This window comes from Astyanax mexicanus, chromosome 20 (genome assembly GCF_023375975.1).
Source record: "Astyanax mexicanus isolate ESR-SI-001 chromosome 20, AstMex3_surface, whole genome shotgun sequence".
Lineage (NCBI taxonomy): Eukaryota > Metazoa > Chordata > Actinopteri > Characiformes > Acestrorhamphidae > Astyanax > Astyanax mexicanus.
The window spans coordinates 10,013,051-10,026,173 of NC_064427.1; the positions used below are offsets into that span (position 1 = coordinate 10,013,051).

Genomic DNA, 13,123 nt, shown 5'->3' on the forward strand with positions numbered 1-13,123 from the left:
AGACAGTGAAGAGAAAGAATGAAAAGAAGAGACAGAAGAAGATATATAGAAAGATAAAGAGAGAGAAGTGTTTAGAATAATTAAGAAAGTCTGATGTGTTAAGACAGTGAAGAGAGAGAGAAAGAAAAGAACAGATAGGAAGATAAAGAAAGATAAAGGGGTGAGAAAGAGATGTTAGAAAAAGCAAAGACAAGATAAAGAGAAGAGAGAAAGATAAAGAGAAAGAAGGGAGAGAGAGAGGTGTTAAGACAGATGGACTGTTATAGAGTTTGGTAGTTTTTTGTTATAATTACAGGGATTGTGTTCTTCAGCGTATGATAATATTACGTGGTTTTATTTCTTGTTTTTGTGGACAGTCTCTCCTGATCAGTTTATCATGTAAAATTTACACAGTGTAAACAGCAGCTGCTGGTTTCAGACGTCGTAGGGAATTACTGAATTACTGAATGCAGAATAAAAGGAATAGGGCAGCACTGGGTGAATTTAAGCCGTTTCTTTTGCGATTCGATGCCATTTCTGTATTTTTATTGAGAGTCTGGGCAGGGCGGAGGCGTAGGCGCTGACAGGAGGGGTACGATAAAGTCATAATTACATTAAAACTCAAACAAAAGTGTTTTTGGACATATTCCTATTCTCTGGAAAGGTCTCGGAGTGTACCTGCGTCCGTGCAGCCAGAGAACGCAGCTCTCTGATATTGGCAGTGGCTGGTTGCCAGGCAACAGCAGCAAACAGCTCCGGAGAAGGTTAATGCGATGGCAGACGGTTTGTGTGTGTGTGTGTGTGTGCATATGTGTGTGTTTGTGTGTGTGACACCATGCCAGAATGCACGGCTCATCAATCAATATCTCTTCCAATGGCTGAGCAGCTCCATTCAAACTGCCAATCATGTCATCAATCAGCGAGGGCGCTGCTCACACGACCGGCCGACCTGTCATTAGACATTGCCTCAATCAGGAATCGGCCTCGGAACAGCGGCGGCGAGGGGCCGGCTTGTGTTGTTTGAGGTGTTCTCTGCAGTGATGTCTTCATCTAGAGATGGACAGGGGGCGGAGGGCTGGGGGGGCAAAGGAAATGACTAAGGGGGCACGGCTGAGGTTACTGAGGGTATCTTCACCGACCGAGCAGCTGGAGATATTGGCTATCAGGTGAATAGGTTGTCTTTCTATATGTAGGTTCCAGATATTCCTGAAATTTGATAAGACTAATTCAATCTGAATCAGATAATATAATTACACTATATTTCCAAAAGTGTCCACTCGCCTTCTTTCGTTTGGTGATGTAAAGCTTGGATGGAGTTTCTTGGCCATGGCAACCCACTACATGAAGCTCTCTACGCTCTTAAAGGGGACATGAAACATTTCAGTTTGTACACGTTTTCTAAGAGATTAAATATAATGGAATTTATTTGGGGGGGAATTTTTTATATCAAATGTTTACTCACTAAGTTATAATATATTTATGTTTGTTACGTTTGAGCTAGGGCGCCGCCATGTTGCCCGTGCAGCGCTGGTGACGTCACGAGGTTGGTTGGTTGCAGAGCCCAGGTACATAACTAGTGGAAAAGGGCTTATTGTTTGTGGAGATTATGGATGAAGGCGAAGCTGAACTAGGCTAAAGTGGAGCATTTACTCAGAGATATTTCCTGTATAAACCTGAGCAGAAGTTTTCAAATGTTTTTCTGAGAGAGAGAGACGTTTTGGGGGTGTTTATTATCTCTACGTGAGGTCCGTGCAGAACCCTGCAGCAGCCAGTCAACAGCAGGTACTGCCATCGCGTTAACTAACTTGTTTATATACATTTAGCATGTAAAGTCCAGAGTTCATTAAGACATGAAATGTACATGATTTAAGTGGATATTGAAACACCCAGGCGGTGTTTGGTTGATAAACCGTTCAGTTTAGAAGTTAGAAGGCTTACTGGGTAGCTAGCTTCATCTAGTTAGCGTTAGCTAGTTAGCGAGCGTTGTCTAACTATGGTAAGATAGCTAGATAAGTAGCTAACGGTAGCTATGTTATCTTTAAACTGTCAGTTTATCTGAGCTGTCGGTAAGTTAACGTTAATACCTCTCGCTGCTCTGCTGGATGAGCGCGTTGTTTGGCTCGTTCTCTGCGGCTCGTACAGCTGCTGCTCTCATAGTGATGTTACTCAGTCGGACAGTCTGTACATCCCAGCTGATCAGAGGAAAAAAGTCTCGGATTTCAGCTTATTTATCCGGCACTAAAGCTCCTGACTCAAAACCCTCTCCTTCATATAGTCCTGGTCTAGAAAGTGCTCGCTCCTAACCCCTAGCATTGCAGCTAACCGGAGGATTCTCACGCTTCAGAGCTGCGAGCCCCCGCTGAAGAACAGCTGTCTGCTTTAGAGGCGAGATATGAAAGTGAATTTTTCTCATTCCTCACACTATTAAATTTCACTACTCCCAGTATTACTACACCCAGGGGCAATACAAACGTGTTGCATCGCTTTGCAACGATTTTTGGTTTGGCTTTTATTATTAATTGAGGAACTAAAGTTACTGTAGGCTCATAGGTTATAGTAGTGAGGCGTCCGAGAACCAACCTCGTGACGTCACTTTCAGCGCTGAGACAAGATGGCGCTGCCCGTACTTGAGATTACTTACTTAAATGAGATTTAGATTGGTTATTATTTTAATTCTGTTTCACTGACAGCTGTTAAACTTATCAGATTTGTTAGAGTGAAAATACATCTTGTGAATTATACTAAATACTTGAAGTGTTTCATGTCCCCTTTAAGCTATGGTTCTTGAGCGAATCTAAAGGTCATGTGATGTTCGGAGGTCTGTAGCCAATGACTCGACAATGACAACGAAACATTTTATGTTTACGAGTGAATTGCTTTCATTCCCAGTCACTTCCACTGTGTTATAACAGCACTGACAGTTGACTATGGAATCTTTAGTAGTGTGGTGTATTTTCACGACTGGAGATGTTGCTCAGGTGCTGCAGCCCATTAAGACCCATTCTTTCGCTTATGTTTGTAGAAGCAGTCTGCAGCACGTCATGTTGCAATGTTTTGATTCTTGACACAAGAAGTAGTAGATACACAGTGTCGTCTCTGTGTCTGTGTGAGTGACAGGCTGCTGCTGCCTGAGAAGCATTAGGGGGAGGGGGAGCACAAGGGGGTTGCAGGTAACTGCATGGACTTCCATCCACATGGCTAAACACATGCTTGTAAACACACGTGTCGAAAGCTGTGCACCTCAGACCAGCACAGTTTTGCGCAGATATTTTCAGTTACAGCAGAATTATTTACACTCTTATTTACCTTTTAAAAAGGGCTGATTACTGTTGTTTTGCTGTTTTCCTCGGATTTTGAGTTCTCAGCACAGACTCAGCTCTTGATCGTTCCAGACACTAGACAGGGCGAGGGTGGGGCCGGGGCTGGTGATGTCATGGACCTTGCATTGTTTAATATTGCAATAATTTCACTCATGCCTAATATTCTTTACATCCATTCTTGCATTTCAGGCCCGCAACACATTCCAAAAAAAGCTGAAGCAGTAAAATAGTTACCACTTTATAAAGTTTTGATACAGAGGATGAAGTGATGGAAGTGTATCGGGTGTAATTTTGTCATTTGCCATTTTTCTTGCAAACACCTCTCAAGGTTTGAAACAGTATAGAGTCCCCATTGTGGCATTTCAAAATTCTCTACAAACAGATCTGGAGACAGACAGGCCACTAGGCAAGCTAATCCACCACCCGCACCCTCTTCTTATGAAGCCATGCCTTTTTATTATGTGCAGCATGTGGTTTTGCATTGTTTTTTTGAAAAAGGTATGGGTGACCCTGCACTGTAAACCCTAGTAAGTTAATTAAGGTAATTCATTGCCTCAAATGAATTAAGTTTTCAAAACTGGAGTTGAATGTGGCATAGCTGAAACTTAACTTAATGTGGTGTACCTAAAAGTAATTACTACACAACTGGTCTATCTTACTTGTTTGTAATGAACTGATTACAATCAGTAATGATTATATTAAGTTCTTTTCACTCAACATATGCATATTGTAGTTGTTTTTACATCCAAAAATTCTAAATTAAAGAGGCACCACTAAAAAAAAAAAAAAACTAAATAAACAATGACATCAAAGTTAAATTGATTTAAAATAGACTCTTAACAGGATGCAGTAAACAAAACAAGCTAACATTAGAAATCTGTTCTCAAAAAGAGTGAACAATATTGTGAGCACAGTGAGAACACAGAGTTACTGCAGCTCATTAAATGATGCTTGTTCTCACAGCCAACAACACAGAGGCCAAGCAGTTAATCATAATATATGATTTACAGGGTTATCTATAAGGTAGTCCGGGGGGAATCACTACACACTGATGGTGAGTGTCAGAAACTGGGGGACACACCCATTATGCAAATAGATTGTGCCAGAATAAACCAGGATAAACTCAGTTGTTTTAAGTTGGTTTAACTCAAAATTTGTTTGATTGTATATGTGCCCACAAATGTTAACTCAAAATAGTTGAGTATTGTTTAGAAAATTCAATTTCTATGTATAACAGACTTAATTCATTCAGACAACTTATGGGTATGGGCACAACTTGGTTATCTAACTTGGTCTGAATCGGGAAAACTGATTCGTCTGATCACAGTGCACATTTCCACTGTGTGATGGTATATCCTAGACACCTCTGAGGCAAGGGAAGACCATGGTGCTTCTGGACATGGTTGCAGTGAAGCAGCATTTGTGAATATACCTCCATATTATTGTGCTTGACAAAGGTTTGTCAATTAATTCCCTGCCAGTGGTGTGGTTCTATAAGATGTTGGTGAATGATGGCTCTTGATGCAGTGCTGTCTGAGGGATAGGAGATCACAGGTGTTTAGATTAGCCTCGTGCCCTCACATTTTACACTTGGAAATTAAATTCCTCACGATTCCTGGAATCACTCAATGATATTATGCAATGTAGTTAGAGAAATATGCAAATTCTCTTTCAATCTTCCTTTGAAGAATATTAAAGCATTTCAATCTTTGCTCCTAAAAGACTCAGATGTTCTCAGATACTGATTCTGTACCAAATTACAATCACCTGCTGACATTACATGTTGGAAATCACCTTATTATGAGTAATAAACTGCCCCCATCTCAACAGCCTGAGATGCAGCAATATAATACAAGAATGTTTATTAATACAAGAATACAAGAAATTAAGTTGAGCAGACAAAATATGAAATATATTGAGTTCATAAAGTTTACAATAAAATAATCGTCAAAAAAGACCAAAGTGTGAGAGTAAGAAAGTATCAGTATCAGAGGACAAGGCTAAAATTGTAATAGCAATATCAAAAAGGGTCATACACAGAAAAACAGGTAAGAATAACACAGTAAGTATGTGACAGATGGAACCAGAACAAATACTTGGTGAGGAGTGTATGTGTGTGGTGAAGGAGAATATATAGTGAGTGAAACAGGTGAAGTCAATATTCAGGTGATGGAGGTCAGGTGACATGTCATGTAACGGAATAAATGAGTGATGTCTGTGTTTAGTGCATTCTGGGCAATGGAGTTCGGAGATGAGGGATCACTGGTAGACACAGGTGTAGGAGGAGGAGGTGTAGAACAGGAGGTATGACACTTATTATTTGTAGAAAATCCAAAGTGGTATAAAACCTTTAGTTAATAAAGTGTGATCTTCTCTTAGGATAATAGACACAAGATAAAAGACATAACTTTTATTTAATACAAAACAATACTGTGCCAAAAAAATGATATCAAAAAACATATCCACTTTAAGGTGGCACAGCCTGTCAGTCTGGAATCAAAAACAACCAGGTCAGAACAAGAATTCCATCTGAACAAGAATTCCACTGAAACTGCATTTAGGTATAAGTAGGTCAGATCAGCATGGCGCTTCTTGTGTTGCAAAAAAGAAAAAAAAAATCACAGAGGTTGCTGCACACACAGCTCGTTAATTCTCACCAAACCGACTCCAGAGACAAAAAGAGTGTGAAGGAGATATTTAATCCTAATAAACTTCAACAAAATATATTTGTACATTGAAATGTGCTCAGATGTTTGGCAAAGAATTGAGTCTATTTAAAGAACTTATGCAAGTTTTCATGTCTGTTTAATGTAACCAGACCATAAATGTTTTTAATATAGTTTTTTTAAATATGATTTTTTTCTATTGTTACTATATCACTGATTATAACCATGCCATTAGCCTTAACATTTAATGTGTACATTAAATGTTTAGCAGAACCCACTTACCTTAAATTTTGTGGACAGATCTAGATGTTGGTGTTTAAGATGCTTAAATAAGATACAGGTGTTTCCTTCTTTCATTTCAAATGCTCTGTTTTACATCATTTGAGAAATTACTCTTACCTATATACGAAGACGGCAGTAGTTTTTGGTACCTTCAGTCAGGTTCTTTTACAGTGCTCCCCTACTGCATGCATATTCAGACTGCACACAGTAAAAAAAATCTATGTATAAAATTAATAAATGCGTTCTGTGTTTCATGTTTCTATAGCTGTATTTCTTGTTGGATGCACTATGATTTTCTTGCTTGTTTAAACTGCAGTTTTTATTGCTATAGAAATGTATGAACGTTCTCCACGCCGTCTCCAGACTCTGTCATGTGTCATCTGTGAAGAGCACAGGACGCCAATGCTAATCTGCCAGTCTTACTGTTCTCTGGCAAATGCCAATTGCTCTGCACGGTGTTGGGCTGTAAGCACAAGCCCCACTTGTGGACATCGGGCCCTAATACCACCCTCACGGAGTCTGTTTCTGACATTTCAAGCAGAAACATGGATATAAGTGGCCTGCTGGAGGTCATTTTGCAGGGCTTTATACAAGGAGGAGGTAGCGGTCCTGCTGCTGGGTTGTTGCCCTCCTATGGTCCCTCCATATCTTCTGGCATCTTCTTGATGCTCTGGACACTGTGGTGACAGACACAGCACACCTTCTTACAACAGCTCGCACTGATGTGCCATCCTGGATGAGCTGCACTACCTGAGCAAATTCTGTGGGTTTTAGACACTGCTTTATGCTACCTCTATATAAGAGAACTGACAAAATGCAAAAGTGACCAAAACATCAGCCCGAAAGAATGAGAACAGAGAAAAGGTCTGTGGTCACCACCTGCAGAAGCGTTCTGTTTCATGAACTGGTTCAAAATTAGTTTGTCGCGTTTCCACCAACAAAAGTAGGTTCCGGAACCGGGAACATTTATTTTCAGCGGCAACAGAAGAATACTAGGTTCTTCAGTGCAAGCTGTGAGCACTTCTGTTCACAGCCGTTGCGCAACACCCACTGCTGATGACGTATATGTGGAAACACAGGCTGGCTTGCTGAAGAGCACTATGGTTCTTATAACCCAAACGGAACTGGTTCAAGAACCAGAGTTCTTTTAGTGGAAAAGTGCTATATGACTGCTGCTATAGTGCTAGGGTGTTAGCGGCCGTTACGTGTAAACTACATTAGCCTCATAATTCTAGCGCTAAAACTAAAGAAACAAGGGTGCCGAGTGGTCCAGCGGTCTAAAGTCACAGGTTCAAATCCCCGCTCATACAGCTTTACCATCAAGCTGCTGGCGCTCAGAGGGAGCAAAAATGGCCCTGCTCCCTCCGGGTGGGTAGATGGCGCTCTCTCCCCACATCACTCCTGGGATGATGTCCACAACACAGGGTGTCTGTGAGCTGATGTATCTGAACCGAGCCTCTGTGCTTTCCTCCAAGCTCGCTGGCTGCTCGGCAATGCTGCATCAGCAGCAGTTTGAAAAGAAGCGGTGGATGACTTCACATGTATTGGAGGAAGCATGTGCTAGTCTTCACCCTTCTGGTGTGTTGGGGCATTACTAGTGATAGGTGGAGTCCTAAGAAGTGGGTTGGGTAATTGGCTGTGTAAATTGGGGAGAAAATGGGAAAAAAAATTAAATAAAATAATAAAACAAAACAAAAAATAACTAAAGAAACAAACTAAAGACGTTGAACATGTCTTAGCTGGTGACATTATGACCTGTCGCTTTAAACCCAGTTCTTTGTTTCAGTGTAGTTTTAAGTTTATGTGGTTTAGGCATTAGCCTGCTGTAGCCCTGCTCACAATAATATATCAGACTGCTTTACCTGACATGTCTGCCTGTGTCCTGACCCCTGCTATGAACCTGGACTAAGACCAGTGTCCACACACACACACACGCACACCTGCATCCTGACTCTCCCACCTCTCACGCTACAGCAGGCCTGTGTGTGAACCGCAGGACCCGGATCATGCCGGGCTGGTTATGTGACTCGTTAGGAGGAAATGAAGGCCTTGTATTTCAAACGACCTCTCCTGCCCTAAAGCAGGACGTTTAGAGTGCTTGGGAGAACTGGCCGATAGTATTGCTTGGAAATCAATGCTGCTTAAGATATGACAGACCGTTCTGCAGCCAAGGACGCTCGGCTGAGCTATTATTATTGCATCAGAGCCAGATGGAGACATGCTTCGCCGCTGTAATGTTCCTGACGTCCAGGACCGCTGGACAGTGGCTCAGGGGGCTTTTCTCTCATTTTATTAAAGTCATGTCTCCACAGCCCCCTGGGGATTTGGAATGGCAAGTACTTTATCTCAGCTGCAAATCATATCAACAATATAAATGTGCCCCTACAGTATAGAGAGAGAGAGAGAGAGAGAGAGAGAGAGATAAAGGCTGTGGATTGATTTTAAAAAAGGTTATTAATCGCACAATTTGTTGTGTAAAATAAAAAAAAGACATTTTTATATTCAAATATTTGTTTAAAATAACTATACACAGATTGTCCTTTGTGAACTATGTTTAAGTACCAGTTGCATTTAAACAGTGCAAATCAGTGCAAAATATGAAAAATTTATATGAAATCAACTATAAGATAAACTATTAGATTAAACAGGCAAAAGAAAGAGTGTGTGTGAGAGAGAGAGAGAGAGAGAGAGAGAGATAGAGAGAGAGAGAGAGTTAAAGAGCGAGATTAAGGTTGTTGATTGACTTTAGAAAATATATATTAATTGCACAATTTACTGTGAATAATGATAATTAATGACATTGCTGCTTTTTAACACTGATTTTTAAATGTAAAATAAAAGAAGCAATGCGATATCATCACAGTGACATTTTATTTTTATTCAGATATTTGTTTATAATAAATATACACAGATTTTCCTTTTCGAACTATGTTCAAGTACCAATTGTTTATGAGCATCAGTGTAAAATATGGAAAATAAAGAAGGAATCAGCTTAAACAGACAAACATGTGGATTAAACAAGCCAAAGAGTTTATATAGTGTGTGTGTGTGTGTGTGGAGTTAAACAATACGATTCGCTTAGGTGCAAAACTCAACTTGTATTTATGTATCAAGGAGATGTGTAAATAATTACACACATGGTCTGATTAGGCACTGGGTCTTGCCACAAGAGATTGTAAAATTGCATTACATTAAAAAAAAGTAGCTCAAGCTACTTTTGGATAGCGTACTTCTTGGTGAGAGATTGTGGACAGCTACACATGCCTCTACAACGCACTGGCATTTTTTTAGCAGGATAATTTTCAACCCACAAACAGCATGGATGGATGGATAGACCGTTAAACACAGTAAAACAACAATCTTAATTAATTGCACATTGCACCAGTAAGAGCACAGTTAGCAGGGTAAGAGCACAGTTCTGCTCTAAATATTTCAATGCACACAACATACCAGAGTTCAAACCAGAGTTCAAAAGAGGACAAATTGTTGGTGCACGTCTTGCTGTCTTTGTGATGTATAAAGAGCCACAGTATCCAGGGTAATGTCAGCATACCACCAAGAAGGACGAACCACATACAACAGGATTAACTGTGGACGCTGTAAGAGGAAGCTGTCTGAAAGGGATGTTCGGGTGCTAACCCGGATTGTATCCAAAAAAAAACCATAAAAGCACAGCTGCCCAAATCACGGCAGAATTCAATGTGCACCTCAACTCTCCAGTTTCCACCAGACTGCCCATGATGTCTAAAGAATGGGTCTGATAGATTTCAGCATGTCTGTAGCCTTCCTTGGTTTAGAAAACCTGGGTCAGAGTGCAAGGTCAGTCACACTACAGCGCCCCCTGGGGCAGACAGGGTTAAGGGACATGCTCAATGATCCAACTGTGGCATCTTAGCAAATCTTTAACCCTGTCATCAAGAGATCTTCACTTTATCCACTGAACCCAAAAATAAAAAAAAATGTCTTTTTATCTTTTAATGTATCAAATGATGTAACACACACACACACACACACACATTCTTTCCAGTCACCCACCCCCTCTCACTCATACTTGGATATAAGGTCTGAAGGGCAGAGAGCTTTTAAGTTCGCTTCTATTTTTGCATCTCTTTCCCCCTTCTTCCTCCATTTCCCTTTTCTTTTCTCTGTCCTCATGCTGTAAAAGCACATGCCTGAAGAGTGCTTTCTTAGATGGATAAATTTGCTGGAAATTCATTCCTTTCTCTCAGTCTGTCCTTATTTCATTCAATCAGACATGATGGTAAAAACGGTGACTAGCATAACTCACTTAGCGTTCCTATTTTTTAGAGCGTCTTATGTCATTAAAATGACAGAATGGATTCTGGTATGAATACTTTTGTTTTATATAATAGATAGTAGTGCTGTCAACATTAACGTGTTAATGCACATGATTAATCTAGAAACTTTAATAGGTTTTAATGCTAATTAATAATTTTACCAAGTTTGGCCTCTTGCCATTATTAATATTTTTTACTGAGCCTGTTAATGTTATAGTGTTTTTATTTAGCGATGTATACATGCATTGCTGCTGTCAAGTTGAGAAGGTAGATTACGTTTTTTATATTCATGTTGAAATTTGGATTAAATCTCATAACTCACTCTAACTCTCTTACACATCTATTTCTTTTGTGTTCCTCTCTCTCCATCTCTCTCTCACTCTCTATCTCTTATCCTCTCTCTCTCACATTCTCACACAATTTTCCTCTCCTACCTGTTAAATTTGCCCGTTTAGCTGTCAAAGAAATTCAGCTGGTACCTAAACACAAAATTCAAGTACACAAAAATTACACATTAAACAAACATATTAAACTGAATATAGTTAAAGCCCCATTGTGTTACTCCCAGTTACAAGCAATGCCCAACATCAGGAGGGTGAAGACTAGCACATGCCTCCTACGATACATATGAAGTCCGCCAACGCCTCTTTTCAAACTGCTGCTGATGCAGCATTACCGAGTAGCATCACATCGCAGCAAATCAGTTCCGATACATCAGCTCACAGACTCCATTTGCTGCAGACATCACCCTTTGGAGTGATATGGGGAGAGAGCACCATCTACCCCATCTACCCAAGGCCAGTTGTGCTCTCTAAGGGCTCTGACAGCTGATGGCAAGCTGCATGACCGGGATTTAAATCAGCAATCTACTGATCATAGTGGCAGCACCTTAGTCCGTTGGACCACCTGGTCCCAACTTATTAAAACTTTTAAAAAGGAAAAATGATATTAATTGTGAGTAATTACAGAAAATGTACTAATTCATTTATAATCGATAAATAGCTTTACATTGTTTTATTTGGGCATAAAATAATATTCCTACACAGGCATTCTAAGCATGCTGTTGGGTCAAAAGCATTTATTTTGGTCCACAGGAACCAAACAACCCCATTAATCTAAATTACATTTACATTAGATTAACATCCCATCGGCAGTATGTTTCTGACCCACCTAAAAAAATGTCTAAACAGCAGCTGCTATAATTGTATAAAACTAGGAGTGTTTTCTTGTAACTTACAGAAACAACATGTGAAACTGCCTCCACCATGTTTGGAAGCTTTAGTCTGTATCACTGAGATTCTCACTGAGTTGTGCAATCTTCTTCAAAACACTGCTTTATTACAGCCACCGAAAATACTACAGGAGTGAATTATGTGAATTCTACACACGACACCATCATCAAATACATTTACCAAGAAAAAAGATACTTTATGGTACAGAAATAGTCCTCGGGGGAAATCTAGAAAGATGTCTGTCTGAACAAGGTCAGAATTGGCATGTGAGGTTACTATGGGAACATGCGATGACGACGAGAAGCACATTCTACTGGAACCTGTTTTACTACAGAAAACCAATATAGTACATTTTACCTCACTTTAGGTTCTGCCGTCAATCATCAGTGTTCCCATTTAGTGGATTTAAAGCCATATTTTTAAAGCTCCTAAACCCAGCCCTACCTCAGCCCATAAAAGCAGGCTGCTCTGTATGCGTATGACACATTTACTAAAGCCATTAGGAGCTACAGGAAGCGCAGTAAAAGTGCAGCATGCATTAAAAGCCTCTTATTATAGGCTGGTGTTAACCTATAGAAGAAAAGAGGTGAGGTTGTTTTGCAATATATTTAGTTTACCTTGTTTAACTGTGTAAAAAATTAGGAGACCCCCTTAAATTATTTGTCTTTTTCTTTTAACATACACCCATTGACAGAAAAATATCACACTAAAAATGGAATGGAAATGGGAATGGGTGTCGGTGAAAAAAATTATGGACATTCCATGTCCTTTATTACAAAAACATTTGTAAATGTAATAAATACAAGACAATTTTCTTGTGAGAAAAAATTAGGACATTTTGTCCTAGTATCTGGTCACTTTTCTTTTGGCTCCCTTCTCCCAGTCTCTGATATCATCTGAAAGATGACAATTTCTTTCCTACTCCTTCATGCAGAATTCTTTCAGTTTTTTTCAGTTGTTTTTAATTGTAATAAATACAAGACAATTTTCTTGTGAGATAAATTTAGGACATCTTTTGTCCTAGTATCTGGTCACTTTTCTTTTGGCTCCCTTCTGCCAGTCTCTGATATCATCTGAAATATGATATAGTGGATCTATGATGGAAAGCTTGCCAGATCGTGCTTCGACAAAGCAGCCCCAAACCATGACATTGCTACCTCCAAACTTCATGGTTGGTGTGAGTTTTGTGCTTAATGCTGTGCTTGGATTGGTCAAATTATGCCTTCTGTTTTACTGTGTTAAAAAAAAACTACTTTTTAGATTCATCTGTCCAAAGCACACTGTTCCAGACATTCTATTAAATAAAATCTTTTTAAATCATTTTAATAAAATACGTAAATCGCACT

At 39.7% G+C, this 13,123-nt stretch overlaps 1 protein-coding gene across 1 annotated transcript in view; it reads left to right on the plus strand.

Moving 5' to 3' along the window:
* nlgn2b (neuroligin 2b) overlaps positions 1 to 13,123 on the plus strand; it is a 194,155-nt gene that overhangs the window by 156,669 nt on the left and 24,363 nt on the right. The gene's annotated exons all lie outside the window — the stretch shown is intronic.